The sequence below is a fragment of the Mastomys coucha genome, unplaced genomic scaffold (assembly GCF_008632895.1).
Source record: "Mastomys coucha isolate ucsf_1 unplaced genomic scaffold, UCSF_Mcou_1 pScaffold7, whole genome shotgun sequence".
Taxonomy (NCBI): Eukaryota; Metazoa; Chordata; class Mammalia; order Rodentia; family Muridae; genus Mastomys; species Mastomys coucha.
In genome coordinates this window covers 41,902,866-41,917,861 of record NW_022196913.1, presented here as the reverse complement: position 1 = coordinate 41,917,861, position 14,996 = coordinate 41,902,866, and the positions used below count along the sequence as shown (strand labels likewise).

At 45.6% G+C, this 14,996-nt stretch overlaps 1 pseudogene; it reads right to left on the bottom strand.

Moving 5' to 3' along the window:
• Positions 1 to 8,480: 8,480 nt before the first annotated feature.
• On the bottom strand, positions 8,481 to 9,146 carry LOC116081501 (annotated as a pseudogene).
• Between the last annotated feature and the right edge of the window lie 5,850 nt (positions 9,147 to 14,996).

Here is a 14,996-nt window from a genome sequence, read left to right as displayed (position 1 = left end):
TTTTCCTAAGTCTTGTCTGTTTAAATACTATTCTATGAATCATGGCTAAATTTATCCTTTTTCTCCTGTATGTGGTTTTATACAGAACAGTATTCCTGAAGGGTGATCCTGGAGGGCTCTGCATCTTTGGGAGCTGATGACAAGTATAGATTCTCCCTACCTCAGACCTATACAGTTAGACTCTCAGGATGGAATCCACTAAGATGTGCCTCAGGCTCTCTGGGCATCTCTGTGCAAGTAAAAGGCCCAGGCTTCCGATCCCAGGTCCCTCCACCCCTGAGATCTGCAGGCACACACCTAGCCCTCTCTTCCTGCTGCCCCACCTCATTCCTGGGAGCAGTTTCTTTGAGGTGTGGGAAAAGACTGAGGTCGATTCTGAGCAAGGGCTGTTGACTCAGTACTTCCGGATGGATAGTCCCAGGGTGTGGAGGGTAGCGGGCCCATCCCTGTCTGCACAGCCAACAGAAAAGGGAACTGAAAGGAATTTCTGAGCATGCTTAAAGGGAGCCAGAGAATGTTCTGCGGGCATTTGGTTAGAGACAAGGGGCAGGCCTGAGTCCCAAATAAAGGTGGGACATCTCAGTTCTGGGGATGTCAGTTCAGTGGCCAGAGTGCTCCACCAGATGGCCCCTTTCTGTCCCTCAGCAACTCTTTCCCATCAGACACCTGAGAGTCTCTGCAAGTCCCGGCTGCAGTACCAGGTTTCCTCCAGGGCTCTGCCAGGGAAAAGACACCTTTCACATCAATTCTCCTGCAAACATCCACCCTGATCACCACCCATTTTAGTCCCAGCTAAAGGAGGTATGTCTTTGCCTCACATGGGAGCCATCAGTGCCCCGGGTCAGGACTGTATTCCTCTGCTCACTCGCTGTTTACCAAGTACCCACTGTAGGTCCCCACTTTGCTTAGTGGTTGGGGACAGAGGCTTCAAGGCAGATAGGACAGTAGCCGGCAGTCTCTTTTCCAGGACCATGTCACACAGACGATGGACTTACCACTGTTTTCCCCCCTTCCGCTCAAAGAGTTCTGAGTTCATAGGCACCTGACTCTTGTTTAACTCTCCTTGAGGGGTTCTGCAGAGAGAAGAGAGGCCTTGGCCTGAAAGCAGAGCAGAAAGGATAATCCCCAAGGCTCTCCTGTCTGCTTACAATTTGGATTGGTTTTGCCTTTTGTGAGCTCTTCTCTTTTTCACGTCTTTCTCTCCCTTCCTATTACTCTTCCTCACCTGGGCATAGAAACTTAAATATATATATATATATATATATATATATATATATTTCTCAAGTGGTGCTGCTTTGTGATCTTGTAGGAAATTACACATTTGTACATAATTTGCACATTTTAAGTCTGACAGAAATTCACTTAAATAACCAGATATCTCTTGGGCCCACAGAGCTGGGACCTGACTTCTCGATTCTGGCCTTGGTGTCTGCTCTTAAGAGGACACTTGGGAGAAAGGCTACCCTGATGAGGGCCTGCTGGCTCACTGATGAGCTGGCCTGGTTTTTGTAAAAAACAGAGATTTGGGACTAAAGAAGAAGGAGAGCCACTGAAACCATGTGCTCCTCTGTGACGACACAAAAGCACACCCAGAAGCACTTGCATTTAGTGAGTTTTACCTACATTGGAGACCCAACACTGCCCTCAGAAGTTCTGTCAGCTTGGGCTATAATTCATCTTGGGGACAGAAGTGAAAAATGCTTTCTTTATCCACCTCTGCCTGGGTGGAGTGTATATTTCATGGACACTTAAGTTCATATGCTTTTGACTTAATGATAGAATCCCAAGACCTAGGGCAGTGCCTAGGGTATAGAAGATACTTTAAATAAGTGGGTTTCTAGTTTTAAATTCCCATTTCTAGTGGAAGAGTAGATGACAGGCTAGAAAAGATGTCAGTTGGGTTCAAACAGTGTGGGCATGGGCTTATGTCTTTGTAGATCTTTATTTGTCCAAAGCTCCGTTCATAGAGCAAGTGCTTGAAACACTGTCTTAAATAAACTCAACACACAGAAACTTCGGGAGACTACATTCAAGAGGAGGGGACAACATTTTCTGTAAAGGACCACAGTACGCATTTTCAGCTTTGTAGACTATGCAGACTAGAAACTATCATGCATCAGCCCTTGTTACATGAAGGTGGTCACAGATGTGACAGAAATCAACAGACGTGGCTCTATGCTAATAAAACTTTATTTATAAAGCCAGGTGTGTGTGTGGGGGGGTCTGGTTCCAAAGGGTAATGGGGCACCTTGATTATTATTTTTCAGACTTTGGTTTTCTTGGGTCTAAGAGATGAGCTTAGGTGAAATTGAAGAACTCTCCTCCAGCTGTGTAGTCTAAAAAAAAAAAAAAAAAAAAAAAAAAAAGAAAGAAAGAAAGAAAGAAAGAAAGAAAAAATATACAACAAGATTTTAAAAGGCAGCAATCCTACACACTTGTGTGCTAAACTAAAGAGACTAATTTTGTAGTAAGTCCCAAGGCAGCCCCAGCCAGCATTTAGACCTATGTAAGACAGCTGGTAGCAGAAGTGGTCCCAACAAACAAGAGCCTTTGGCTTGGTTTACTGAGCAGCTGGCAACAAATGTTGCCCTATCTAGTGGCACAAAGCCTCACAATGTTATGCTCATTGCCTTTGGTGAGTTGGGACTGGGTGAAGGTGTAGGAGAATAATGGAAGCTAGGGAAAGAGCTGCACCAACACTCCTTGAATCATTTTGTTGGATGCCGCTCATTTTCTTTATAAAGCAAACTAAAAGTTCTTGCTTTCTCGATGCTAGAGGGAGCAGACTTCTTAGAAGGATTTTGTACCCAGCACAGTGATAATTCCTTCAGTTGCAAGTGGGCAAGAAATCTAACTCTAACAAGCGAATCAAGAGAGGGGATTTGCTGGCTGGTGATCGAGCAGCACAGGGCCTCCTGGTATGATTCACACATGACTTTAGTTGGGTCTAAAATTATGTAACTCAGACCCTGCTATGTAGCAAGCTTTCCCTTTGCAGGATAATTGGAATTATCTCAAGGTGAGGGGTTTCTAAGTTCAACCAAGGGGGAGGGGAAGAGGAGTTGGAGGAAGAGGAGGAGGTGTTGGAGGATGAGGAAGGGGAGAAGTTGGACTTGGAAAAGGAGGAGGGGTTGGAGAAGGAGGAAGAGTTGGAAGAGGAGGAAGAGGAAGGGAGGAATTGGACTTGGAGGAGGAGGAGTAAGAGGAGTTGGACTTGGAGAAGTAACAGAAAGAGGAGGAGGAAGAGGAGGAGGAAGAAGAGGACAAGGAGGAAGAAGAGGAGGGGAAAGACGGGGTGGGGAGGAAAATATTTGGCTGAACGTTTCCAGACAAAGGCTTATTGCATTTCACCAACTTGGAGTGGATCAAGAGTCTGTCCTTGGCCAGAGGCTTTTGAGATGCTGATTGGCTTACATCTGGGTCACATGCTCTTTGATTAAGTGTCAGGTCACTTTCCTCAGAGTGGATCAGCTGCTCTGGGGACTCCTCCGTATCCATTCTGTGAACAGACTGACCAGATAGCCTGGTCAATGCAGAGCTCTCTGCTGCCAATCTCCAATCTCCCAGAGAAGCCGGGTGAGAAGAAATGGTGGACATAAAAGCTAAGGGATCTTACAGACACTTCCCCACCCTGCCTTTGAGGGCACAGCTAGGAAGCAGCAAACCCAAAGGTCTGATCATCTGATTCACATTTGGGTTCAATAGGTTCAGGAGAGGTGATCAGTTTTTAAGATCCACCCACCATGAATCGAAAGATCAAATGGACCTGAGAATTCTGATTGATTCCTACTGCTGCACAGGGACAGGACCATCTATCTGATTCTGCAGCTTGGACTCCATTGCCTACAGGACCACAGCCAGACCACTGCTCTGTCTGTCATCTGCAGTCCTCTTTCCAGCTTTGCCTCCACCTCTCTTCTGCACACACTTTGTGTTGGTCTGTCTGGCAAGCGGTTTTCCCTAAGACACTCCTCCCACTTCTGTCCTGGCTCATGCTGTTTTCTTCAGAAAGGCCTCTTCCTCTGTCTGTTGCTACTTAGCCAGGACTGAAGCCTCGTCCTCACGATATTCCTGCCCTCTTTGAAGCCTTTGCTATTTTTCTCTCCTTCTCTGTTCTTCGACCTCACATGGAAGGACTTCTCTTTGTGCTTAGCTTTCACTCTAAAGAGTACCTACCCCTAGGTGTCAGGGACTGTGCTCTCTTTCTTTGCATCTTGCTTCTCCTTAGCCTCCATCTACTATTCTGACTTATACAGAGGTGTGACTTAGTTCACTTGCTAGGTGCATAGATTATTTCCTACCCCCTTCCCTCTCCTTGTCTTCCTTTCCCTCCCTCTTCTCTTCCTTCTCCTTCTCTTCTTCTTTTCCCCCTCCTCTTCTTCCTCCTCCTCTTCCTTCACTTTCCTCCTCTTCCTTTTCCTTTTCTTCTTCCTCCTCTTCTTCCTCCTTCTCCTCTTACTCTTCCTCTTTCTCCTCTTCTTCCCCTCCCCTTTTCCTTCTCCTTCTCTTCCTCCTCCTCTTCATCCCCTCCTCCTCTCCCTCCCCTCCCTCTCTTCCTTCTCTTTGTTTCCCTCTTCTTCCTCTTCCTCCTCTCTCCCTCTTCCTTCTCCTTGTCTCCCTCTTCTTCCTCTTCCTCTTTCTCCCTTCCCCCTACCTCCTCTCCTGTTTGCCTTTTTCTTCTGTCCTCTTTCCAAGCTGTCTGTCCTTGTAAAGTCCTCCCGAAGCCCAGCCCTGCTTCCTGACACAACCTTGAAGTGTTACTACTGCAGCTGTGCTGACATTTTAAGAGAGGCTGCTGGAAGACAAGACGTTTTAAAGTCCTAATAGGGAGCAGGAGCTGAAGAAACAGCCCAGAGAACAGACTTCAAGGCTCTCTGTTTCTGAGAGCGCCTTTGTTTCTTTACTTGGCTCCTCCACAAAGAGAGGAGAGAAGCAAATGGCAATAAAAAGAGTAAAGTAGAATTTAGGATGGGTGGAGAGTTCTTTTTAAATCAGAAAATGTTACCAAAGAACAAAGTATTTGGTTATTCAATAGCTACATGAGAAATATACTTTGATAGCTAGCAAGAGAAAGTGGGTAATGATTGTAACTATGTAAGTAAATGGTCATACTTTGATATGAGAAAAGTAACGCCTATTTCAATGAAGTGGAAAGGGATGGTAAAGCTAGGTGAATTAGGGAGAAGGAAGTGCTAATAGCTAGAGGTTTGGAATGATGTTGGTCCACCAGCCCCACCTCAGAGTCAGATGAACAATAGCAAAAAATTCAGATTTTAGCAGCTCAGTTTTCAAAATTTAAAACTGCAGAGCATCCAAGGCTGGGAGGCTAGTGAGATGGGCATCTTGTTCAGAAACATTTGGAAAGAACTATAAAATGACATTGGACTCTCTCCTCAAAATACTGACCCTATTTCTAGGAATCTAGACTATAATTTAGAAAATAAACCCAGTGTAGGTATACGACTGTAGGTTTGTTTGAGGTTGGGGACAAGGCGAAAGCTCTATGAAATCCTAAGGGAATCTTCACTGATATTGTGGGCTCAGAAAGAGAAGACCTGAGCTCTGGAAAGAGAAGGCCTTTGGCCAACATTACACGGCATGCTAAAACAATGGAGAAAAGGAAAGGAGACCTGCCTCACACATGTGGACTGTTGTGTCGCTTATGGACACAGAGACAGGCATGAAGGTAGAATTCTCATTGTTAGCCAGGAGAATAGGATTTCAACAAGGGAGGTGGCATGCTATTGACATCCAAGCTCAGAGGACAAATTAAGTGGCCTAGTTGCTTGGGTGCTCTGCACACCTCATGCTCACACTCCGCTGCCCCCTGCACCCCTGCTCATCCTGTCCTCAAGGCTCTAGAACAGTGGCTCTCAACCTTCCTAAAGCTGTGACCCTTTAATACAGTTCCTCATGTTGTGGTGACCCCCCAACCATAAAATTACTTTCATTGTTGCTACTTCATAACTGTAATTTTGCTACTATTATGGATCATAATATGAATATCTGCTTTCTGATTGTCTTAGGCAACTCCTGTAAAAGGGTCATTTGACTCCCCAAAGGGGTCACAACCCAGAGTTTGAGAACCACTGTTCTGGGGTTTAGAGGAGCACCCTTCCTGGAGAAGTCTCACCTTAGGAGGACAGGTTCAGACAGATGTCCACTTTGACCTCAGAAGAGACCTTGAAGCTACTGGGAGATAGCATTTGTCAGCCTGGTACTTGGAATGTGGTCTAGAAGGAGAGTCACAGGGCCCAGTGGGCATGCCTTCTTGGCCTAGAAGAACCCGAGGGGTCTGTCTAGCACAGGGCAGTTTCTCAACTCTGGGTGGGATGTAGAGAAGCAGGGAAGGTGGCTAGCTAGCCTCATAGTTCTCGAAATTATCCGACTCGCTCAAAAGCAGTCAAAATGTTTTAATTAAACATTTAAACTGAAAACTAAAAATTTAGTAGGAAAAAATATCCCCAGATAAATTTCTCTCGAATGGAAAATACAGGCACTACAGCAAGCACCCTGTAGGAGAGGAGAGAAGAACTGGTCACAGCTATTGCATCCTCAGGTGTCACTCTTCCACCGTGAACTGCCACCGTCCTCGGAGGTGAGGGGCAAGCCCAGTGAGTGGTCAGATGGATATGTTTGCATAAAGTCTGCGTGCGTGTGTGTGTGCGTGTGTGTGTGTGTGTGTGTGTGTGTGTGTGTGTGTGCGTGCGTGCGTGCGTGCGTGTGTGTGTGTGTGTGTGTGTGTGTGTGTGGTGTGTGATGTGTGTGTGTATGGGAGGTGCAGTAGTAGTGGTTAGATTTATTGGCTTTAAACACTCGATATATATTTATGCCTATGAGCTGGCAATATACCAGATGCTGAAAGCCAATAAAGAGCGATGTAGCAGTGGTCTTTGTTCCCGTGGAGAAGGGCCTTAAACAAAACAAGTTAAAACCTGATGGTGACAAAAAGTACTAAGAACAAAGCCAGAAAGGAGGCCTGAGTTTGCAAGGGTATCTGGGGTGGCCTAAAAGGAATGATGTCTGACTTCAGACCTGGGGAAATGATGGATTGAGGAAGAAAATTAGAAGGGATAGATCACCTGTCCCATTGCCAATCAACTGAAGAACAGATCAGACACACAAGAATGTCAAGGATGCTTAAGTACAGAGATTAGTCTGAAAAAAAAAACCCATACCAAATGATCCTAAGTAGTTGTCATTCTAGAAAAAGGGGAGATTAGTATCACAAGGGACGAGAACTATGGAGAGATCTACAGGCCGTTTCAGGTACATTCTCTGTGCAAACCTACAATGGTACATCCCCGGGTCTATCATTGGACAAGTGTGTACAAACCAAGAGTGAGCCCTGGTGTTTACTATGGACTGTGGGTGACTGTGATGTGTTTAGAACAGGCTACTAATTGTAATGGATGCTCCGCTCTGATGAAGATGACAGATAGGAAGTATGCCTGTGCACATGGTGGAAGAAAGTGCATGGGAGATGTCTGTACTTCTGTTTCACTCAAAAATGACTGTTTCTTTCTTTATTTATTTTTAAGTTTTACTTAATAAGTAAAACGGCAGACAGGTAGGGTGGCACATGCCTATAAGGACAAGGCAGGAGGGTAATGGAGTTCAAGGGCAGCCTGGGTTACACAGTGAGTATAAGGGCAGCCTAGGCTGAATATTATGGGCTGCAAGCGATAACTTCGCTTCCTCATGAAGATGCCTTTTCTAGGCAATGGTAGCATCTGCAGAGCAAGTCATGTTGATAGTCAGGACTGGAAAGGTACTCCACCTCAGAGGTCGCCCAACTAAACACCACAGCCCAGACATCTTAACATAAGAGAAAGCCAAGCCTGGCTTCAGAACAGTCTACAAAGTCCCTAATGCTCCTTAAAGCCATCAAGGTCACCAAACACAGGGAGCATCGTCTACGGAGCTGTCACACCAGGAAGGGGACTACAGATACGTAATCACTCATCATAGTGTGGTACCCAGAAAGAAAAATGAAACAAACAAACAAACAAAAACCAAAGAAATAAACAAACAAGGGGAAAAACAAGTAACAAAAAACTAAGGCTGAAACTTGGGAGCTAGATTTATTCACTGAGTAAAAATGTGTCAGTACTGGGTCATGAATTACAGCTAACGAAAAATAGTAGTCTAAGACATTCATAAAAGGGAGTAGGGTGTTAAAGTCTGTGGGAGCTATGTATTATCCTCGATTTTCCCATCATTATAAAACTTCTGAGAAATATCCTATTAATGAAGTGTGCATTCATCTATTCTATGTTACAATAACAAAACCCCTAAGTGGGAACTTTATGATGAAAACTTTTCTCTTAGCTTGCTGTTTGGGAGATGAAAAGCCCAGGGTTGGAACTGCACCTGCCTCTGGAGGGTGTGCTTGTGTGCTCGCTTGCTGTCACACACCATGACAGGCATCATTGCAGAGGGAAGAGGTCAGATGGCTAGAAAAAGCAAGAAACTGGAGTGCCCCTCTTCTTTTTAACAATTTACATTCTCCACAGTTAACTATGTTCCCAAAACTACATTAGTCCCTTCCTGGGACAGCATTCCTAATGTTCTTATTATCTTGTACTAGTTGTCATCTTTCAAAGATCTGAACACATCCCAGTGTCATTGTGCTGTGGACCCATCCATTCACATACACACATTCTTGGTTCAAGATGTACAATTTCTTTTTCTTTTTTTTAGTTGGAGTGTCATCAGTTTAATATAAAAGGAGGCATGGGAATTATTTACACGATGAAATAGTTCATAATGTCAGTGGAATGGGCAGTTCATGTGACACCGTTTCAGCAGTGATTTTAGTCCACATACTCTCCAAAAATATCACCATCTATAAGTAAGAAATAATCCTTGATGTCTAGCATGACCTTGGTGCCTCCATATTCTAGGAGAACTTTGTCTCCACTTCTCATACTAACTGGATGAATCTATGCATCCCTTCATTCCCCACCTGATCCCACAGCTACGACGGTTTCTTGAAACGCCTTTCCTTGAGACTTTCCTGGAAGCGTAACACCACCTTTGGTTACAGTTTTGGCTACACTCCTTTCAAACAATTCTCGGTCAAAGAGCAGAAGAAACTTTCTAAGAGTCTGCCCAGCAGTTTCCAGAAGCTTAGGCATGAGCATCATAGCAGAAGGTGTATGTGACCAGCAGTGTGGTGCCAGAGAGACAGCTGAGAGCTGCATGTTCATCCCTAAGCAGACAGAGCAACTTTAACAATTGTTAGATTTAATAATTTGACTTTGATTTTCTTCACGTGAAATGTCTGTGATGAGATTTTAACCATCAAGCATGCCGTAATGATTTTAGTACTTGGTCCCTGGATCCTGGGAGCTGGATGTGGTGGGGAGCTGAGGGACAGGTCACATCTTTTGGAAGTTCAGTTATCTCGGAGAGAACACTGGATGAAAACAGCTCCTTAGCACTCTAACTTTCCACAATGCACTGCTTTTTTCTTCTTCTTCTTTGAGACAAAGTCTCTCTCTCTATGTCTCAAACTTAACTATTCTCCTGCCTCAGTCTTCTGACCGCTGGGCTTATGGACACCCGTGCCTGGCAACACTGAACTCAGGTTTACTAAGCAGGCTCTTCTGCAGATAGGAGTGGGCTGTGTACGTGGTGCAGAGAGCTCCCTAGAAATGTGGGGAATCCTGTCTCTCCTTTGTCATGTGACTCCTTTGATCCTGGTGTGTTTGTTAATATCTTCCTTGGGGAACTTAAAGCAGAGGCCTGGAGATCCTGTTCCTCCAACACATGCTAGTGGTTAAACTGTGTAGCACAAAAGCATGCTGGCTTCCAGTGTCACTGGAGACCTAGGCTTAAGATCATCGTCATCTTGGCCAGGAAGGTCAGGTGGTTAGGAAATGCTGAAGGATGTCCTGCTGTTCCCTTTATAGGATCACCTCCTTTGTACAGATCTTTCCTTCCCAGAGCTCAACATTTCCCCGTCAGCTCACCTTACCCATCGCATCCCATGCCAACCCAGGTCATGACATTCCACCCATCACATCCCATAATATCCGAGCCATTTTTAAACTCTCACCTTTCAGGGCCTTCTTAGCTATCCAACTGAGATGTGAATGGATGAATCACAACTCCGGACTCCTCCAGTGGATCATTCATCCTTTACTTTTCTTTCTCACTCCTCCCTTAAGGCTGCCCTTATATAATGTTTTGGATCTATGGTCTATTTGAAAGTTACATTGTTGACTTTCTTCTCCCTTCCTCTTCCTGATTCGTTAAGATATTTTCTCTCTAAGTTCAAGGGGTGGGTGGTTTTCTAAAACTGTCATTTTGTGGTACTGTCCCACACGATGGGTGGAGTCAGGGGGTGGGGTGGAGTCCCAGGAGATAGGGCGCCCTCCAGGGTTGGCAGATCTGGGCTGGCAACCAGAAACCCATGAATCCATTTCAAAGGCCCTCCTCTCTCCACACCTGTCTTTCCCCAAGTGCTAACATGTCTCCTGTCACAGTGTGAGTTGGGTGAAGTTGTGTTTTTATTCTAATTCCCTCCAGTAATTTCCAGACATGAGAACACCCCTCCTGGATGGCTGACTTGCATTCGCTTAGGATGCTCTTAGATTAAATTAACTCCTGCTTTAAACGGGGTATTAAAAAAGAAAGAAAGGGAAACAGAAAGTGTAAAACAAAGCAAAACAAAACAAAAACAAAAACAACCAATGAACTAAACAAACAAGCAAAACTAAAAACTGAACGTGGAGATCAAGTCCCTGTGGCCATGCATACTTTTCTACAGACAGATTTAGAGCATGAGCAAGGACCAATCCCTTCCCATCACCACCCTTCTCCATTCTCTTGCTCTCTCCCTCCTTCCTCCCCTCTCTTCCTCTCATTTTCCAGCTGACAGAATTGAACATTTGTTCATTCTGGCAAACCAAGTTCTGAGGAAAAGCTTGGAGCAAAGCAATGTGAGATGCCTGGAATCAGTGAGAATCTGGACACGCTTCCATCCAGCCTTTAAATAGGATGAGGGGGAAGGCTTTCCCTGCTCCTGGCCAGGGTCTGGGATCTGGGGGCGGGGGTAGGGAATCGATGTCCTCTCCCCTCCTCTGTCTGGCTCCTGGCCGTCTGGAATCCATTGTGTCTGCCCCAGCACCTGGCAGCTGGCATGAGCCTGCTGTCTGCAGCAGACACACAAGCCACAGTGTTGGGGATTAGATGGAGCATACGCCTAGCCTATAAGATGCTTATGGCCTTTTCCAAGTCCAGGACCAGTCCAGCTCAAGAACAGGGCAATTAGATGAAGTCCCATGCTGGGAGCAAAGCTGTTTCCTGGCTGAAGGCTCTAATCCCTCCCTCCCTGCAGTCTCTCTTCTGCCCCAGTTTATCTATTTCCCTCTGCCTTTTATCTTATTTTATTTTTCTGTTTTTTTTCTTTGCAGTGTATATGTGTGCATGTTCTTGTGTGTTCATGTACAATGTGAAGGACAGATGATGAGTATTTTTCCTCAATTGCTTTTCTACTTTACTATTGGTTTCTTTTCTCTCTCTCTCTCTCTCTCTCTCTCTGTGTGTGTGTGTGTGTGTGTGTGCAGTGTGCATGGGTGTGTAGGTATGCATTTGCATGTGTGTAGATGCACATGTACGTGAGTGCATGTGCACATGTATGTGTACATGCATGCGGAAGCCCAAGGTTGAGGTTGAGAATCATACTCTATGGACACTTAATTGCACCTTATTCATTGAGGCAGGCTCTCTCAATCAAACACAGAGCTCATCAATATGGCTAGCAGCTTGCTCTGGGGATCCCTGGCTCCTCCTTCAGAGACTAGAATTACCAGTGGGAGGCTGCACCAACCCAAGTATTTATGTGTTTCTTGAGATGTGAACCATGTTCCTCATGCTTGTGTGGCAAGGAGTTAACTACAGAGCCATCTCTCCAGTCTTCCTCCTTATTTTATTTACTTGTTTGAGAGGTGGTCTCACTATATAGCCACAGCTATATAGATTCATTCACAATATAGAACAGGCTGGCTTCAAACTCAGAGATCCACCTCCCTCTGCTTCCCGAGTGCTGGGATTGAAGGTCAGGCTGCCATGTATGGCTTTAGCCTTGTTTGAGACAAGGTCTCCCATTGAACCTGGGGTTAGGTGCTGTGGGTCAGAACTCAGGTCCTTGTGCCTGCGTAGTAAGAACTTATTGACTGAGCAAGATCCCCAGGCTCTGCACTCCTTCATTCATCTGCTTTCTGAACACCCAGTCTCCACTCATCTGTGGAGCAGCCAGCATGTTCCTTTTCCTGACATCCCTCTGCTCTCTGCTCATCCCTCTCTTCCCCCCTCCTGCACTCAATTTTCCTTTCTGTGTGGTCACTTTGTGCTGGCTGCATTTTTCTTCACTTGCCTGTCAGTTTAAACGGACTGTAGCTCTCTCTCATGGAGGAAAAAGGCAAGTACCACAGTTGCTGACCAGCGCACACCTTCGTATGTGTGTGGACAGGCAGGGCAGTACGCTGAAAGCCATGGGCACTGCCATTGATTGAGGACAATTCAGACATTATGGTGGTGAGCCCAACCCGTTTCTGTCTAATTCTGATGTATTCTTTGCTTTTATATGTTTTAGGGTGGTGGATAAAGTAGCTGTAGGTTTAGAGTGGAAAAGTATTTCTGGTTTGATTGAAACATTTAAAATTAAGGTTGCCCCAGCTTTGGCATGCACCCAGGTGCCTGCCCAGCCCCACCACAGTTTCCAGTGAAGTTTGGGTGGGGCCTGAGAGTACATGCCTGGCAGGTTCCCAGATGAGGCTGATGCGAATGTCCTGATGTTGACCTTTAAGTTAGAAGCTAGTCTGAACTCTACCCCAAATGACAGTAAACGTCTTCTACACCTTGACACGAGTGCAGGGTGGGTGTATATGGATGCGCTTAGGTAGCTAAATGCTCGCTCATTTCACAAAAGGATTTGCATTTGTCTGTAAAATCTGTCCGCCAAGTCAAAGTGTCATGGTGTGAAAGGAATCCAATGAAGGGAGTATAAAGACCGGCTTTGGCCTAAGCCATAGGACTTCAGTCAGCATAGTTTGCCCTCTTTGCGGAATTATGTGAGCTGCTCTTCCTTTTCTTGGCTGACTGCAACTTGTTGATATTCTGAGTAAAGAACCTCTGAATGTTATTACTCAAATGTAAGAACTGTATTAAATTGTCTTTGCAGCGTTAGGAAGATTGAGAATCACTGTACTAGGTTGGGGGATGGAGTTCAGATGTATGTTACCTTGAGCCAAGGTACCAAGACTTTCTCAGGTAGGTAGGAACCAAATGGATGATAGGGAGTTGGCTGAGAAAATGAAGTTCTTAGCTTCTCCAGGAGGGGCACAGACCCTGGGAAGAGGTGAATGCAAAAACCAGCCACCTATCGATCTTCAGTGCAGAGCAATGATGGGTGCTGGGAGCTGTAGTTCCACAGGCAGCAGGAAAAGCATTTAGATGACTATGGATGGTCAAGACTTTAAACCCCAATCAAATGAGGGTAAATGGGAAGAAGCAGTGCTTTGCATAAAGCAAATGTTATCTTGTAGAGCTTGTTTTGGTGTTTGTGTGTGTGTGTGTGTGTGTGTGAGAGAGAGAGAGAGAGAGGGGGGGGGAGAGGGGAGAGAGGGAGAGAGGGACAGAGACAGACAGAGACAGAGATTCTAGGTCATGACTTATGAATGTCAAAAATGTTTAAATGCCCTAGAATATAAAGAAAAATCAAAAGCAAATTGAATAATTTGTTGGTTTTGTGAGTTGTGGAGGAAAGAACAAGCATTGTGGGTGCACTGGCTGGTTTTGTGTGTCCACTTGACACAAGCTGGAGTTATCATTGAAAAAGGAGCCTCCCTTGAGGAAATGCCTCCATGAGCTCCAACTGTAAGGCATTTTCTCAATTAGTGATCAAGAGTAGGAGGGCCCAGCCTATTGTGGGTGGTGCCATCCCTGGGCTAGTGGTCCTGGGTTCTATAACAAAGCAAGCTGAACAAGGCAGGGGAAGCAATTCAGTAAGCAGCACCCTCCATGGCCTCTGCATCAGCTCCTGCCTCTAGGTTCCTGCCCTGTGTGAGTTCTTGTCCTGACTTCCTTTGGTGATGAGCAGCAATGTGGAAGTGTAAGCTGAATAAACCCTTTCCTCCCCAACTCGGTCATGATGTTTTGTGCAGCAATAGAAACCCTGACTAAGACAGTGGGTTATTAGCTCATTTGCCTTTCTGAAGCCACATTTTCTACTGTCACCTAGGTTCAGCACTGCATCTACGTCAGGTCCAGTGGCACTTGCCTAGACCTACCTCGTCCACTCAGGATGCTCCCACCCTCCCAGGGTTGCTGGTGGCAAGGGAGTTCTTAGAGATAAAAGAAACAGACTAGGCTCTCAGAGTTTTCAGGTTCCTGTGGGCATCAAGGAAAACAGAGCCAACAAGGAGACAAAGCCAGGGATATGGAGGATGTTTGTTGTGTAGCAAAGGTCCACATTGGAGGGCAAGTTAAGGCTTCTTGACAGACAGAAGTAGCACTGAGTTTCTGATAGCTTGCTTTATGGACAAACTTAGTTTAACAGGGGGAGGAAATGGGAAGGTAGGATGTCTGTGTAGCTGTTCTTCCAAATCTCAACATTCCCTCCTGAGGGAGGAAAGAGTCTCGTAAAACTAAAAGGCTCGAAAAACTTACAAGCCTCCTCCAACCCAGTATTAGAAGACACACAAGGCCTGGTCCTTCCCCAAGGTCAGACAAGCAGCAAACAGTTTCTGGGAGGGAGGGTGGGTGAGATTTTCTTCAGTGGAGGTCCCTGCAGGTTGTGCTGGGTCCAGCAATGAGGCGTTTCTCAGTCCTCACCCATGGTGGGTGGGCTTTTTAGTGAGGCAGTTCCCTTGAGTCATCTGTACTTCCATCATAAGCTGTTGCCTGGCAACCACAATATGTTCCTTGCTTCACCAAGTTAGACTTGGGGTGGAGCCGTTTTCTTGGCCTGTCCTGGGTGCCCTCTC